This window comes from Lathyrus oleraceus, chromosome 7, assembly GCF_024323335.1.
Source record: "Lathyrus oleraceus cultivar Zhongwan6 chromosome 7, CAAS_Psat_ZW6_1.0, whole genome shotgun sequence".
Taxonomy (NCBI): Eukaryota; Viridiplantae; Streptophyta; class Magnoliopsida; order Fabales; family Fabaceae; genus Lathyrus; species Lathyrus oleraceus.
The window spans coordinates 176715955-176734407 of record NC_066585.1 but is presented as its reverse complement, the minus strand read 5'-3'; the positions used below and the strand labels follow the sequence as shown (position 1 = coordinate 176734407).

General features: G+C 41.4%; 1 protein-coding gene and 1 pseudogene across 1 annotated transcript in view; both read left to right on the top strand.

Annotated features, from left to right (window-relative positions):
- LOC127105430 (L-type lectin-domain containing receptor kinase IX.1) overlaps positions 1-18453 on the top strand; it is a 95262-nt gene that overhangs the window by 65971 nt on the left and 10838 nt on the right. The gene's annotated exons all lie outside the window — the stretch shown is intronic.
- LOC127105435 (18.2 kDa class I heat shock protein-like) lies at positions 17248-17683 on the top strand (annotated as a pseudogene).

The following is an 18453-nucleotide window of genomic DNA, read 5'->3' as shown; positions in this document are numbered from 1 at the left end:
TTCTTTGGTTCCTTTGCCAATTTCCTTGTGTCTTCATTTTCAATTATTTCATGCCTTTTACCTGCACAATAACACACAAATCAAAGGTACCAAGAGCGTTTATCAATGTATTGCATTTCATGTAAAACAAAGGTGATTTTGAACACATTAGCAAGGAAATAGAGTGAAAGATACCCTTAATTGATAGCTCAAATAAGCACTTTTGGGTATCTAACACATGTCAATTAAGGTAGCACTGTTCCTTCGTCTAGGACTTCCTTTTTGCATGATCATTCCTAAAACACAAACAAACTCATTGATTTTTCTTCTCCTAAGAACACGTTAACTCCTTCTACTACAGGCGAGTAAGTCTCCAAAGGTCGAGCATCCGGTAGATTGTGTAGTAACGTCGTTCACCCAAAAACACAACCCTTAACCCGTAGGTAGCCGAACTACGGCTTGCTCTGATTCTCATTCCAGATGAGATACGTAGGCATAAGACGCGATGTCTTAGCGAGCACACTCCTCTTTAACCCCTAGGTAGCCGAGCTACGAAGACTCTGATTCTCATATTCAGATGAGATACGTATGCAGTGGATGCAGCATCCGTGCGAATCATTTTCTTTTGACCCCCCTTTTAGTAAGTAGTACATTAGATATACACGCACCCTTTAGACAAGAACAACAAAAGTGGATCCCGTAGAGTATTACGGATGCGTAGGGGTGCTAATACCTTCCCTTCGCATAATCGGCTACCGAACCCAAGATTTGGTTACGAGACCTTGTCTTTTCCTTTCCTTTCTCCCAGGTTTACTTCGAGCGTTTCCTTTCCCTCCTTTGGGATAAATAACGCACGGTGGCGACTCTTCTGTCATTTCTTTCTCGCCGGGTGTTTTTTCGCATACTATATTTTTTAGGTTGCGACAGCTGGCGACTCTGCTGGGGACTTATTTTCCCTAGTGGGCCTTTCCTAGCATTTGTCTGTTTTTTGTCTATTGTGTGTTATTTATTTATTGTTTTGCATACTTATCTGCTTGCATAGCATCCTATGTGCGCTTTACTGTCTCATGCATACTGTGCTGGTTGTGTATTTGTTTCACTGTTGGGTGGGAATCACAAGAGGTAAAAGGCCCAATACACAAGCTATGAGTGAACTTTAGGACACCTAGGAATAAAGTGATTCATGGGAAGCGGGTGGTATGGCGCCACTTAGCGGAACATGGTATCACGAGCAGTTCAGATTCTGATGGAGTATTATCGTTGCATACACCTGGTGTGCATATGATGATATTCTTGAAAGGATTGTTTATCCTGCGTTTCTCTTGACCTTACCCTGGCCTAGATTACACCCGTGAGTGGGGCGGGAATGAATCATTCACAGGTACTGAAGGTGACGTATCCTGTTGGTGACTTTTGTTCGGTTCTTATTGGTGACCGTTGGTTCAGAAGTATGAGTTCTAAGTTGACACTTGTGTTCTATGGTTCCCGGTTCCGAATTCATGCTGAAGTTCGTGTGCTTCGTGATACAACAATCCTGATTGACATACCACTGCATTGCATTCACATCATTTTGCATTCATATCATTTAACACATGTTTATCCATTACAAGGGGTTCATATCTTCTTCTTGATTCTAGTCGGGGTTTTCTTCTTACACTGTTTATCAAATGTGAGACTGGAATCAAGGGGGTAGAATGCCCTTGGAATTGATAAACATGTCATCACATTTGCATGTCCATCAACATGTCTTGCATAACAGGTACTGCCGCAATGTTCTCAGTTTGTTTGGTGTTCCACTAGCAGGATAGCTGACTCAGGCATTCACCGGTACGGTACCCGCAGAAACCACCAGAGAGCAATGGAAAGCCTACAAGTAGAGTTCGCTGAGATGAAGATCCGCATGAACCAATTCATGGATGTGGTTCAGGGGGTGGCTCAGGGACAACAAGAGCTCAGGCAGATGATGCAGAGGAATCCCGCCACTACTCAACCAAAGACGTTGACTGATCCTCCAGCTGGAGAGGTTAATGGACCCAGTGGACCGGGGCCTACCCCGATCCTACATGTCACATCCGGTCAACAACCCGTCCATGATGATCAGGAGGATCAGCTCCCCTTGCTTCAGGAGGACTTTGGTATGAGTCATGGTATGAACCCTACGTTTCGGAGACTGGAAGAGAGGTTGAAGGCAGTGGAAGGGCAGAATCCTCTGGGAGTGGACGTTGCTGACTTGGGATTGGTCCCAGGCGTGAGAGTGCCACCGAAATTCAAGGTCCCGATATTTGACAAATACAGTGGCAACTCTTGCCCGAAGACCCATGTGCAAGCCTATTTCCGTAAGATGGTTGCATACTCTGACGATGAAAAGTTGCTTATGTACTTTTTCCAGGATAGCCTAGCTGGGGCATCCCTGGAATGGTATATGAGGCTGGACAGAGCCCACATCCGCTGCTGGAGGGAGTTGGCTGAGGCTTTCGTGAAGCAGTATCAGTATAATGCAGACATGGCTCCGGATAGAACTCAACTTCAGAATTTGTCTCTTAAAAGCAATGAGTGCTTCAGGGAATATGCTCAACGCTGGAGAGAAACAGCTTCCCGTGTTCAACCTCCTATGTTGGAGAAGGAAATGGCTAACATGTTCATGAACACTCTGCCCGGACCTTATTTGGAGCGCCTGGTGGGTTGCAATGCCTCCAACTTTGCTGATGTAGTCTCTACCGAAGAGAGGGTGGAGAATTACCTGAGGACATACAAGACCTAGAGTGGAGGTGGATCTTCATCAGGGGTGAAGAAGCCGTTCATTCAGGGACAAAAGAGGAGAGAAGGGGATGCAAGTGCCATATCTTCTTATCAGAACAGGGGTAACCGGGGGAATGACTTTCAGAACTATCATCAACAATCGTATGTTGCGGCTGTGACCATTCCAGCTGTAGCACCACTACAACAGCAACAACCCCAGCGTCAACCAGCTCAGTACCAACCACAACAACCGGGTAACAGACCCGCCTATCAACAGAGGCGAAGGACGATGGACCGGCCTTTTCGACACTCTTCCAATGTCGTACGCTCAGTTGCTTTCTAGTCTTCAACAACTACAACTAGTGCAGTTACGCACTCTGGCTCCTCCTGTCGGTAGGCTTCCGGCGGGTTACGACGCTAACGCTAGGTGTAGCTTCCACTCTTGGGCACCTGGCCACAATATTGAGAACTACAAAGCTTTTAAGCACGTAGTTCAGGACCTCATAGATTCAAAGGCTATCGACCTTGCATCGGCTCCTAATGTCGTCAAGATTCCCATGCCACAGCATGGTGGGGCAAATGTTAACATGGTTGAAGGAGAAGCCAAATCATATGGCCAGGTCTCTGCGGTCAACGATGAAGATGGGGATAGTGATTGCGACATCGATAACTGGGTGCGTCCGAGGATCCCGAGTGAAGTCATCAACAATTGGTCTTCTGAGGAGATTGTCCAAGTCACTTTTCTGGAGGAGTAATTTTCTTTGTTTATTCATGCATATCCAAGTCTTACGTTCCTCCCAGGGCGTAATGACTCATTGTAGGGCTCATCTATGTGAATACCTGCATTTTTTATCATCAATAAAGGACGTCTTTTTGCATTCAAATATTTCGTTCACTGTTTTTCCATTTTTGCAGTTTTCAAATATCAAAAAATATTTGGCAATGTTTTGTTTAGTTTTCATTTTTTCACACTCATAAGCATATATCATCACTCATGCAGATGCACATCACCGGATCCTATTGATAACGATTCTGCTATGGCTCGCTTCGACTTTGAAAATCCGATCTTTCAAGCTGAAGAAGAGGGTGATGAAGACTGTGAACTCCCTGAAGAACTTACCAGGCTATTAAAACAGGAAGAAAGGGTCATTCAACCGCATCAAGAGTCTGTGGAAGTGATTAATCTCAGCACCGAGGACGTCAAGAGAGAAATCAAGATAGGGGCTGCTTTGGAAGATAATGTGAAGAAGAGGTTGATTGAATTGCTGCAAGAGTATGTCGACATCTTTGCTTGGTCTTATCAGAACATGCCAGGGCTTGACACATATATTGTGGTACACCGTTTACCTCTCAAAGAAGGTTGTCCTCCGGTCAAGCAGAAGCTCAGAAGAACAAGACCAAAGATGGCTGTCAAGATAAAGGAAGAAGTGCAAAAACAGTTGGATGCAGAGTTTCTAGCAGTCACAAATTATCCGCCATGGGTTGCAAATATCGTTCCAGTACCTAAGAAGGATGGAAAGGTACGAATGTGTGTTGACTACCGGGATCTGAACAGATCTAGTCCTAAAGATGATTTCCCATTACCTCACATTGATGTTTTGGTGGATAACACAGCTCAGTTCTCGGTATTCTCCTTCATGGATGGCTTTTCTGGCTATAACCAAATTAAGATGGCGCTAGAAGACATGGAGAAGACAACTTTCATAACCCCATGGGGCACCTTCTGCTACAAGGTGATGCCGTTTGGTCTGAAAAATGCCGGAGCAACATATCAACGAGCGATGGTGACTCTGTTCCATGATATGATTCATCATGAAATCGAGGTTTATGTTGATGATATGATTGCCAAATCTCAGACAGAAGAAGAACATTTGGTGAATTTGCAGAAACTGTTTGAGCGTTTGAGGAAATTCAAGCTGAGGCTTAATCCGAACAAGTGTACTTTCGGGGTGAGATCTGGAAAACTGTTGGGTTTTATTGTTAGTGAAAAAGGGATTGAGGTGGATCCGGCCAAAGTGAAAGAGATACAGGAAATGCCTGAGCCAAGAACAGAGAAACAAGTTCGTGGTTTCTTAGGGAGGTTGAACTACATTGCAAGGTTCATCTCTCACCTAACAGCCACGTGTGAGCCAATATTCAAGTTGCTGAGAAAAGATCAGGCTATCAGGTGGAATGATGATTTCCAAAGGGCTTTCGAGAAGATAAAAGAGTATTTGCAGAATCCTCCTATCCTTATGCCTCCGGTCCCAGGGAGACCGCTGATTATGTATTTGACAGTACTAGACAATTCCATGGGTTGTATTCTCGGTCAACACGACGAGACAGGTAGGAAAGATCATGCCATCTACTACCTGAGTAAGAAATTCACAGATTGCGAGTCGAGATACTCAATGCTTGAAAAGACATGTTGTGCACTTGCATGGGCTGCTAAGCGATTGAGACAATACATGCTGTCTCACACAACCTTACTGATCTCCAAGATGGATCCAGTCAAATATATATTTGAGAAGCCAGCTCTCACCGGAAGGGTTGCTCGTTGGCAAATGGTACTGACAGAGTACGACATCCAGTATACATCCCAGAAAGCCATCAAGGGGAGTATTCTGTCAGACTATCTTGCTCAACAGTCGGTTGAAGATTACGAGCCGATGAAGTTTGATTTTCCAGATGAAGACATCATGTTCCTCAAGATGAAAGACTGCGAAGAGCCAGTTGTTGAGAAGGGACCTAATCCAGACGAAAAATGGATTTTGTTGTTTTATGGGGCTGTCAATGCAAGAGGAAGCGAAATTGGTGCTATCATTACCACTCTGAAAGGTGCCCACATGCCTTTCACCGCTCATCTGACTTTTGAGTGCACAAATAATGAAGCTGAATATGAAGCCTGTATCTTGGGTATTAAGCAAGCCATTGATTTGAGAATCAAGACTCTGGACATCTTCGGAGATTCAACTCTAGTGATCAATCAAGTGAATGGTGATTGGAACACCCTCCAGCCCAATCTGGTCCCTTATAGAGATTACACGAGAAGACTGTTGACTTTCTTCACGACAGTAAAGTTGTATCATATACCTCGTGACGAAAACCAGATGGCAGATGCTCTTGCTACTCTATCCTCCATGATCAACGTGATTCGGTGGAACCACGCTCCCAGGATCGATGTGATGCGCCTCGACAGGGCCGCGTATGTGTTTGCTGTTGAACTGGTAGTTGACGACAAGCCCTGGTATCACGACATCAAGCGCTTTCTGAAGAATCAAGAGTACCCTGCAGAGGCATCCAACAATGATAGAAAGACTTTGAGAAGATTGGCAGGCAGTTTCTTCTTGAACAAAGACGATGTGCTGTATAAGAGGAACTTCGACATGGTTCTGCTTAGATGCGTGGATAGACACGAAGCAGACATGTTAATGCAGGAAGTTCATGAAGGCTCCTTCGATACTCATGCCGGAGGACATGCAATGGCTAAGAAATTGTTGAGAGCGGGTTATTACTGGATGACCATGGAATCTAATTGTTTCAAATATGCTCAGAAGTGTCATAAATGCCAGATTTATGCTGATAAGGTACATGTGCCGCCAAATCCTTTGAATGTGATGTCTTCGTCGTGGCCTTTTGCTATGTGGGGCATCGATATGATTGGAAAGATTGAGCCGACCGCCTCCAATGGGCATCGCTTCATCCTTGTTGCCATCGACTATTTCACCAAGTGGGTCGAAGCAACATCGTTCGCGAATGTCACCAGACATGTGGTTGCCCGTTTCATCAAGAAAGAAATCATTTGTCGCTATGGGATTCCCGAAAGAATCATTACTGATAATGGTTCTAATCTCAACAACAAAATGATGAAGGAGTTGTGCCAGAACTTCAACATTCAGCATCACAATTCTTCCCCTTACCGCCCTAAGATGAACGGTGTTGTTGAGGCGGCAAATAAGAACATAAAGAAGATTGTGCAGAAGATGGTCGTTACGTACAGAGATTGGCATGAGATGCTACCCTTCGCCTTGCATGGGTACTGTACTTCAGTACGTACATCGACCGGGGAAACCCCTTACTCCCTTGTGTATGGTATGGAAGCAGTCCTACCTGTTGAAGTGGAGATTCCTTCTCTAAGAGTCCTGTTGGATGTCAAGTTAGACAAAGCTGAATGGATTCGGACAAGGTTCAATGAGTTGAGTCTTATCGAAGAGAAGCGAATGGCAGCCATTTGTCATGGGCAGTTGTATCAGAGTCGGATGAAGAGAGCCTTGAAGGAGAATTGCCATCCAAGGCGCAGCGGAATTTAAAAATTTCTCCATTTAGTGATCCTTACGAATGGGCATGATCAGTGATAGAATCGTTACCTCTTGTGGCGATTCAAACCTTTAATGCAGATCTCTGATAATGATCAAAACCTTTGATACAGATCCACGGGGCGATCACGAACGTTGAACGATGACAACGTCTCTACTCAGTCCACACGAACGGATTCCTTCAATCGCAGTGCTAGCTGTTAGTGAATGAAGGCTTTGAGTGAGAGAAAGAGAGATACGAAATTCCAACTCTTCAGTTGTGTTGTATTCCCATGCAAAGCTTCTGCACAAGAGCTCTATTTATAGAACCACTTATGTGGGCTTCAAGCCAAAAAGCCCACTTAAGTGCATTTTGGCCTATATCTCATAATATGCCAAAATCACTTAAGTATTTGGTACCTTACCATATTTTGTATTCTGCTTAAGTACATCGTACCTTACGATGTTCCTTAATTATTCTATCTCTCATCAATCCGTCCTTTGTGTGTGACCCTATAGGTTTTCGCGGCGTTGGCAATTATATTAAATCACGCATTTAACATAATAAACAGTGAGCGGTATCTAGCAACACATCACTGCTACCCAAGTCACGAAAATGTCATGTGATCTGACAAAACCTCCTGTGATAATAATTATGTGTATAATTACCCCTTTGCCCTTATGTCTATATTGAACACAAGGTATAGACCGTGTCACCCTTGTCCAGTTCAATATTGGGCCCATAGACATTTATCCTGTTACGCAGGATTGGCAAATTCCATCTAGGACACTCATGTCCCTCAGCATGCTTCGTGGAGTACCCATCAACTGTCTTTATGGTTATCCAGTTACGGACAACGTTAGATCAGCAACAAAGCACTCGACTCTACATCTAGGATCCATAGTGGTTTCAGGTCGAAGAGTGGTATACACTATTATCACCATGAGAATAACTTATGACACTTTTGCATAACTTTCTATATAGTATTCTCATAGCGGGTCAATCCGGTATAAGTATTACTCCTAATATTCATACCTATGTTTAAGACTTAATAACTCTTTATCCATGATCCATGAGATGTGATCATCAGTCTACAAACATAATAGTCTTAATGCTTTAATGTTATCCCACTTCACATTAAAGCTCGACTACGGATACTTTAAGAATAGTTCCCTTATGTTTAATGTGTTCTCATGATTAAGTCACACTTAATACATTAAACGGACTATCTATTCTAGGGACCTTTTTTAATCAACCATAATAAAGAAAATGCCTTTTAAATAATTCGATACAAGTACCAAAAGTATTGGCCTCTAGGGCTTACACCAACAATCTCCCACTAGCACTAGAGCCAATCAGGCATAACCCTTATGCCCATTGATCTAATATGGCCATCATGCTTCTGCTGCGCAAGAGGCTTTGTCAGTGGGTCAATCCTATTGTCAAGTGTAGGTACTCTACATATTTTCGCACAATGCCTAAGTATGTGTTTGGATCGTTGGTGAGATCTAGGCTCCTTAGCTTGTGCGATAACACCATTGTTATCATAATAGAGACCAATGGGATCCACAATGCTAGGGACTATGCCAAGTTTATTGATCCAAACAGCTTCCTTTGCTGCACTTAAGGCAGCAACATTCTCGGCCTCAGTTGTAGAATCAGCAACTGCATCTTGCGTTGAACTTTTCAAGCTCACAGTGCCACCATTTAAGCAAAACACATAACCAGATTGGAATCATTCATATTAAAGTGTCTCAGCACTTTGTCTATGTATGTACTCTGACTTAGGCCAAGCATTTCATGATCTATCTCTATAGATTCTGATAGGCTGCTTCACCCAGGTCATTCATAGAAAAGCATTTCCCCAACCAAGAATTTACTTGTTGCAGGGTAGGGATATCGATTCCAATGAGTAATATGTTATCTACATATAATTCCAGGAATACGATCATGCTCCCACTAACCTTCTTGTAGACACAAGGCTCATCTTCGTTCTTGATGAATCCATACAGTTTTACTGTTTCATCAAGGCGAAGATTCCATGAGTAGGTCACAGGCTCATCTTCGTTCTTGATGAATCCATATAGTTTTACTGTTTCATCAAGGCGAAGATTCCATGAGTAGGTCACAGGCTCATCTTGATCCATGAGTAATACATCACCTTGATCAGATATCCATATATCTCAGGTAGGTGACGTATCCTGCCTGACCTACGCTGGTCTTGTTCTACTTGAGCAGGTTGCTCTTACACAACTACTTGTGTTTCCTGCTCTAATTCCTCCATAGGTGTATCGATGCTTTATGATTCTTGAATTTCTTCAAGCTCTACTTTCCTCCCACTGGTTCCTTTGGAATTAAAATCCTTTTCTAGGAAAACTCCAGTTCGAGCGACAAACACTTTGCCCTCCGAAGGATTGTAGAAGTAATATCCTCTTGTTTCTTTAGGATACCCCCACAAATAAGCATTGGTCAGATTTGGGCTCAAGCTTAGTTGAAATTTGTCGTTTCACATAAACTTCGCAACCCCAAATCTTCATGTAAGACATATGTGGTCTCTTACCACTCCATATCTCATATGGTGTCTTTTCAACCTTTTGGATGGAACACGGTTAAGTGTGTAAGCTGATGTCAATGGTGTATGTACTCAAAAGGAGTTTGGAAGATTGGTGTGACTCATCATGGATCGGACCATGTCCAACAGGGTTCGATTTCTTCTCTCAGATACACCCTTCCATTGGGATGTTCCAGGAGGAGTAAGTTGGGATAGGATCCCACACTCTTTCAGATGGTCATCAAACTCTAGGATTAAATACTCATCACTTCGATCTGATCGAAGAGTTTTAATATTCTTACCTAGTTGGTTTTAACTCGTTAGGTTTCACCCTTTTGTATTAATGTTATTAATAGGCATTTCAAGATCAAGGACATATAGTCCATTGTTCATTTGTGCAGTAGCATAGAATATATCATTCAAATAAATTGAGCAACAATTGTTCTTTATTATAAATGAAAAACCAAACTTGTCCAAACAAGCAATGGAAATAATATTCCTGCTAATTGCAGGTACATAATAACAGTTCTCTAACTGAAATATTAAACCACTAGGTAAAGTCAATACAAAAGTTCGTACGGCTAAAGCAGCAACCTTTGCTCCATAGCCATCTCGTAGGTCGACTTCACCTTTTGCCAAATCTCTACTCCTTTTTAGTTCCTGCACATTTGTCAAATGTGAGAACCGCATCCAGTATCTAATACTCATGATGTAGAAGTAGATAAATTAATAACAAAAATACCTGAAGTTGAAGTCTCTACTCCATTCTTCTTATCTTCCAGGTACTTTGGGCAGTTCCTCTTCCAGTGTCTGGTCTTACCGCAATGGAAGCAGGTGCCTTCTTTTGCTATGCCTCCACTAGGCTTCAAAACAGCAGTGGATCTGGGATTGGCAACTTCCTTGCCCTTCCCCTTATCACTCTGCTTAGTGGGCCTTTTGTTCTGTCTCTTTCCATTTCCGATCATCAGAATGGACTTCCCTTTTGACTTCAGATTCTGCTCGGCAGTTCTTAACATGGCGAGCAGTTCAGGAAGAGATTTGTCCATATCAATCATATTGAAATTTAGAACAAATTGACTGAAACTATCTGGCAACGATTGCAAGATCAAATCAGTCGCAAGTTCCTTTTCGAGGGGAAAACCCAATCTCTCAAGGTTTTCCACATACCCAATCATCTTGAGCACATGGGGACCTACAGGGGCTCCCTCAGCTAACTTGCTTTGAAAAAGGGCTTTTGAAACTTCAAACCTCTCATGCCTTGCTTGCTCTTGATAGAGCAACTTCAGGTGTTCGATCATATCGAACGCTGACATGTTCTCATGTTGTTTTTGCAATTCTGAGTTCATGGTAGCCAGCATGAGACAAGCAGTTTCATTGGCATCATCGACATGCTTCTTATAAGCATCTCTTTCTGCCTTAGGTGCAGAACTAGGAGGTTCCTCTTCAGGAACAGGTGTCTCCAAGACATACAGCTTTTTATCATGTTTGAGGACAATCCTCAGGTTTCGGTGCCAATCCAGAAAATTTGTCCCAGACAATTTTTCCTTATCAAGGATTGATCGCAGGATGTTGTTAGAGGTGTTTGCTGTCATGGTAATCTACATAAGGATTAATGAAAATATAAGTATCATTGACATATTCAATTAAGCCTTTAATTAAATATGCTCCCACTATTTTACTCAAAATAAATGACCCTCATCATCTGATTCGGAAAATCCCGTTGGAAGATTTTCTAGTGGGTCGAGATCCATATTTCACTTCGTTCTAAGTCCGCGTAGGCGGATTACACAAAACTAGGTTATTTAGGTAGGAACTCCTTCCAATTGTATCTCATACAACTCTCGAAAATTTCAATTGGGTGAATAACTCCTTATTCCAATCCATCATATGGATTATTCCCAACTCTTGCTTCTAAACATATATAATAAAATTATAATTAAGTTTGAACCATTGTCTTAGCAGTTGGATATTACATTTATCCCATCGCACCCTACTAATATAGAACATGCACCTCGCGTAGGCGAAACCTACATATCCTATACCAATCTTGATGAGTGCTAAAACTTGGAAAGCAAACACATATAATATTATTATAATTTGTTTAGTTAAGTTTGACCCATTGTTTTAACAGTTGGATATTACAATTATCCCATCGCACCTTACTAATATATAGATCATGCACCTCGCGTAGGCGAATCCTACATTATCCATTACTAGTCTTGATGAGTGTTAAAACTTGGAAAGCATAAACTTAATATTTAATTTTTGAGGGAATTGCAATTTTTCTGATCTCACCGGCTTGTTTATCATATAAACCGTCTCTCACATGCATCAATATACATTCACATGCATCAACATACATACATACATAATGAAACAGTTATGGCCCCTAGCGCAATTATTCTCCCAAGCCAATGAGAGAACCTAAGCTAACCTACAACGATCTAAGCTTCTCCAAGCAAGATCTTCAAGGTTGTCCTCCTTTGGCACTGACTTCTTTGCTTTCTTCATACCATTACATTACATGAAAGAAACTCGTTTTACATACGAGGGAGTGAGATGAGAAAAGAAGTTACATTTGGGAGATTAAGAGAGAGGCACGACACGCAGGTCGTATTTTAAAAACCCAAAACAAAACAAAGGAAAACTAAGGCCATAACCGATCACCACAAGACAATAATAAACACTTTATTATTATTATTAATTCCTTTAATTAATTAAAATCAAATTAAATTTCGACGACCGATCACACTACGCAGAGTTAGCCGGGGGTCCGCTGCCCGGTCAGCACTTGATACTTCAAAGCACTTTTTCTAGTCGAACCGATGAATTTTTCCTTGCGTTAACCGGTTAACCATGTGCGTTAACCGGTTAACACTGTTTGAAAACTTTTTAAAAAATTCTTTTCTGCCTTGCGTTAACCGGTTAACCATATGCGTTAACCGGTTAACAGTGTTTGAAAATGTCTTGGAAAACTGTTTTCCGCCTTGCGTTAACCGGTTAACCAAATGCGTTAACCGGTTAACACTGTTTGAAAATCTCAAAAATTTTATTTCGCATTCCGTTAACCGGTTAACCATATGCGTTAACTGGTTAACACTGTTCCAAAATTAAAAAAATTTATTTCGTATTACGTTAACCGGTTAACCATACGCGTTAACCGGTTAACACTGTTCGGAAAAGTGTTTAGGACGCACAACTCTTGTGCAATCAAACCCCAATCGCATAACTCTCTGACAACACAACCCTTGTGTCGTCACTAACCCTGATGCACCAATTTCAGACCGTCAAACACATCTCGATTGTTAATTCAGTATGATTGATCAACACGTCATTGCTTCACCATACTAATGTCGGATCAAGAAGCAAATGACCATTGATCGCTCAAAGGAAAACAATCATCGAGGGTTTGAATGAACGAAACAGAACATTATATCATATATAATGTATTTTGCATCAGGATTACATATATCACATATATGTAACTTGATCGATCTCAATTTAACCTTTGATTCATTCTGTCTTTAATCATATTATTACAGAATAAAAACAGTTATCAGATTCATGGTTTCGTAAGTGGCTCTGATACCACTGTTGGAGAATTGCCATCCAAGGCGCAGCGGAATTTAAAAATTTCTCCATTTAGTGATCCTTACGAATGGGCATGATCAGTGATAGAATCGTTACCTCTTGTGGCGATTCAAACCTTTGATGCAGATCTCTGATAATGATCAAAACCTTTGATACAGATCCACGGGGCGATCACGAACGTTGAACGATGACAACGTCTCTACTCAGTCCACACGAACGGATTCCTTCAATCGCAGTGCTAGCTGTTAGTGAATGAAGGCTTTGAGTGAGAGAAAGAGAGATACGAAATTCCAACTCTTCAGTTGTGTTGTATTCCCATGCAAAGCTTCTGCACAAGAGCTCTATTTATAGAACCACTTATGTGGGCTTCAAGCCAAAAAGCCCACTTAAGTGCATTTTGGCCTATATCTCATAATATGCCAAAATCACTTAAGTATTTGGTACCTTACCATATTTCGTATTCTGCTTAAGTACATCGTACCTTACGATGTTCCTTAATTATTCTATCTCTCATCAATCCGTCCTTTGTGTGTGACCCTATAGGTTTTCGCGGCGTTGGCAATTATATTAAATCACGCATTTAACATAATAAACAGTGAGCGGTATCTAGCAACACATCACTGCTACCCAAGTCACGAAAATGTCATGTGATCTGACAAAACCTCCTGTGATAATAAATATGTGTATAATTACCCCTTTGCCCTTATGTCTATATTGAACACAAGGTATAGACCGTGTCACCCTTGTCCAGTTCAATATTGGGCCCATAGACATTTATCCTGTTACGCAGGATTGGCAAATTCCATCTAGGACACTCATGTCCCTCAGCATGCTTCGTGGAGTACCCATCAACTGTCTTTATGGTTATCCAGTTACGGACAACGTTAGATCAGCAACAAAGCACTCGACTCTACATCTAGGATCCATAGTGGTTTCAGGTCGAAGAGTGGTATACACTATTATCACCATGAGAATAACTTATGACACTTTTGCATAACTTTCTATATAGTATTCTCATAGCGGGTCAATCCGGTATAAGTATTACTCCTAATATTCATACCTATGTTTAAGACTTAATAACTCTTTATCCATGATCCATGAGATGTGATCATCAGTCTACAAACATAATAGTCTTAATGCTTTAATGTTATCCCACTTCACATTAAAGCTCGACTACGGATACTTTAAGAATAGTGCCCTTATGTTTAATGTGTTCTCATGATTAAGTCACACTTAATACATTAAACGGACTATCTATTCTAGGGACCTTTTTTAATCAACCATAATAAAGAAAATGCCTTTTAAATAATTCGATACAAGTACCAAAAGTATTGTCCTCTAGGGCTTACACCAACAAGCCTTTGATCAGAAAGTGCATCCTTGATGTTTCCAAGTCGGAGATTTGGTGTTGAAAAGGATCCTTCCTCCTCAGACAGATCACAGGGGCAAGTGGACTCCTAACTATGATGGACCGTATATTGTCACCAAGGTTTTTGATGGTGGGGCCTTAATACTTGCAACTATGGATGGTGAAAACTTCACTTCCCATGTGAACTCAGACGCAGTTAAAAAATACTTCGCATAAAATAGACCTGTTGGACAGTAAAAAAGAATAGTCCAGGCAAAAAATGGGCATCCCGACGAACCAAGAAAATGAAAAGATTCGGGCAAAAATTAGGGATTAAAAATGAAAAGATCGTACACCCGGTAAGTTGAAAACCTGAAAAGGCAACTTAGGCAAAAATGGGTATCCCGGTGGATTGAAAACCCGAAAAGGGTGATCCAGGCAAAAGTTAGGGATTAAACGAATGACTGCGTTCTGAGTAGTTCTGAATCTCATCTCGTGTCAATGACTGGAAACTTTTGAAGGATAGGAAACAGTCCAATCACTCTTTTCAGAAAGTTGATCATCTGGAGGATCTTGAAGACGAGCAAGTCATAGCAGAATTGGAACCCAATAGAAATCCATTTCACATTGCCATTAGATTAATTTCTGTTTTTATCTTTTGTGCGATTACCTCTTTCCAAGGATTGCTTCCTGATGTAAATGCCTATTCAGAGGCCATTCAATCAATAAAATCATGTTATTCAGTATATCTCTGTTTGCATTTTCATTTTACTGTTTTGTTTGCAAAAATGACGTCCGAATTTTTGATAAACATTGCATCATGAAACATAAGAGCTTTACAGGTACATGCTTAATAAACATTTAAAATTGTTGTAAATGTTAAGTGCTTTAGATCGAAGAATGGGCATGATCAGTGATAGACTATATATCCCCAACGGAGTTGATAGTGCCAGACTGTATCTTCCCAGCAGAAGCGGCTGCTCCTCAGGGTTCGATGCCAGATCGATGATCTCGACACCAGATCCATGGTCTCTTTCCTTGAAGCAGAATCTCGGTACCGTATCGGTGTTTTCTTCCCCTGCTAAGTCGTCTCTCTCGCAGATTATGGTTGCCAGAACCACTATCGCTTTCCCCAACAGCAGGTTTTCAGTGCCGTTCTCACCCCAGTCAGAGTCTCGGTATTTCGTCATTGCTAGAACACCGTGTGGCGGGTCATTTCCCCACAGAGTTCTTTGCGCTGTGCATTTCCAACAGCCTTGCCAGGGTCCAGAAGATGGTGATCATTTCCCCAGCAGATTCCCTTGCCTCGACTTGGCATTCTACCCAGCATTTCGCATCCCTGCATGTAGAATCATATTGCATTGCATCCTCCCAAATCGCGTAGTATTTCCATTTTCATGGAGCATTACGCCATTGAAAAATTCAAACATACGCATGTAAGCATAAAACATTCTCGGTATCCCAAGTGATAAGCCAGAAGTTGTTTCCAGTACTCAGACTGAAGATTGTTCATGACTTACCTTTATTATCCCTAGCAAGTGTCATTGGCCCATGCGCCGCCTCTATTATCTTTCCCTATTTCTTCCGATGCTGACAGGCATGAAGTTTTTCCGGTATTCAGACCGAAGTGGCATTCAGGCCAATTTTCCGATGTTCAGATCGAAGAAGTTTCCGACATTCAGGTCGATGCAACTTGTGGCATTCAGGCCAGTTTCCGGTATTCAGACCGAAGTGGCGTTCAGGCCAGTTTTCCGATGTTCAGAGCGAAGAAGTTTCGGACGTTCAGGTCGATGCAACTTGTGGCATTCAGGCCAAGTTTCCGACGTTCAGGTCGATGCAACTTGTGGCATTCAGGCCAATTTTTCGATATTCATATCGAAGTGGCATTCAAGCCAATTTTTCGATATTTAGATCGAAGTGGCATTCAGGCCAGTTTTCCGATGTTCAGATCGAAGAAGTTTCCGACATTCAGGTCGACGCAACTTGTGGCATTCAGGCCAGCCTCTCGGTGTTCAGACCGATATTAATAATCTCATATCTTCCGATGTTCAGATCGAAGCCATTTCCAGTATTCAGACTGATGAGCGGCATTCAGGCCATGGTTATTTCTGTGTTACCATTTATTTTGGTATCCAGGTTAACATTCTTTTTCGGTATTCAGACTAACTCTCACCGTACCAGACGGATTCTTCTATCAAGACCACCTATTTGCCGATTCTGACAGGTATTGTTACTTCGCTTCACTTCAGTGCAAATTTTCAGGCTTTTATTGTATTCAATCCCTTGATACCCCGAAAGTGCGAAAGCCGCTGCTATCTTCTTTTCGGGTCTCCAGTTGATTGAATAGGGGCAACTGTAATACCCCAAAATTTGCCCCCCTCATTCATACATTCATTTTTAGGTCATTTAACATTTCATATTGCATTTTATCATATCAATCAGAATCAGATCCAAGAAGCTTGAATGTCATCCAAGACACTTTGTGGGTCCTATCTGGGTGATCAGTCAACACAAGGGAATGACTTGAGATACTTCCAACATGTTCAAATGGGGTCTATTCATCAGTCAAAACGTTAATCTTGAAGGAGCAAAAACTTGTTCATGAACTGTCATGCTTGATTCAAAATCATTAAACAGTAATACAAATTAATGAAATGTGAAATACTATTTATAACCTTAGATGACAACTACACAAAAAAAGGAAGCATCAAAGAATTGTAAATCATCAAGATTCATAACAATCATCAACGAATTTAAAGAGAAGATGCCGATGATTCCGAGTTTCTTAGGTGGCAGAAGGAGCAATGCTTTCGATCCTCCCCCTTGATGTTTGGGATCCATTCAAAGATTTTCCATTCTCCAATTCTTTTCCTGAAAATTCAGCATTCTTGAGCACACGTGTGGACCGGAAGGAGACTCTAGAAGCGCATGTGTTCAAGGCCGATCTTCCTGGACTGAAGAAGGAGGAAGTGAAGGTGGAGATTGAAGATGATAGCGTTCTTCAGATAAGTGGAGGGAGAAAAGTTGAGAAAGAAGATAAGAATGATCAATGGCATCGGGTGGAGCGTAGCAGCAGAATACCAGAGAATGCTAAAATGGATCAAGTCAAAGCAAACATGGAGAATGGTGTTCTCACTGTGACATTTCCTAAACAAGAGGTTAAGAAACCTGAGATTAAGACCATTGATATTTCTGGTTAAGGGCACAACGAGTTTTGTGTTAGAATGGCATACTCTTCTTTATTCTAAAGCTTAGCATGTGTTTCTTGTGTGTTTCTGAACTGTGTGTATGAAAGAAAAAGAATGAAATCATGTAATGTGTTTTGTATTTTCCAGAATTTTATGTGACTAAACTTGTGTTTAAAGTACATATGAAATACAGTATCAATTTCCCAGTTAACCATATAGTTCAGAATATTGTGATTCAAAACTTTGTTTTGCAGATTGAAAATTTTCAAAATAGTTGTTGTTAGTTGAATATTCATAAGCCACATTATAATAACATTCAGGTCCCCTAAACCATAAGATCCCAAACTAGATGTGAACTCAACTTCCACGACAAAATGCTTCCTCCTCGAAAAAGATGAAAAATCTAAACTACCATCCTAGTATTCGTATATTATGTGTTAAGGGAGTTTTTCACTGGGAGCATTGAACACTGTGGGACTTCTTTTCTTGGAGCAAGACCTTTGTGAGAGACACACCACATATTTACCTAAAACCTTAGGGTGATAGGTGAGTGGGTTCTCTCACTTATAAATGCACAAGTTTTCATATTTTTAACCAATGTGAGATTATTATCTATATTACTCAACACTCCCCCTCAAGTGTGAGTCCACAATGCTCCAACTCTTCTTACTTCCACAAACTCTTGTATCGCACGGAACGTTTCTTATTCGTCACACTGGCGCTGTTGACACTCTTCAACAGAACGTTTTTTATTCACCATCCTGGCGCCGTTGATTTTCGAT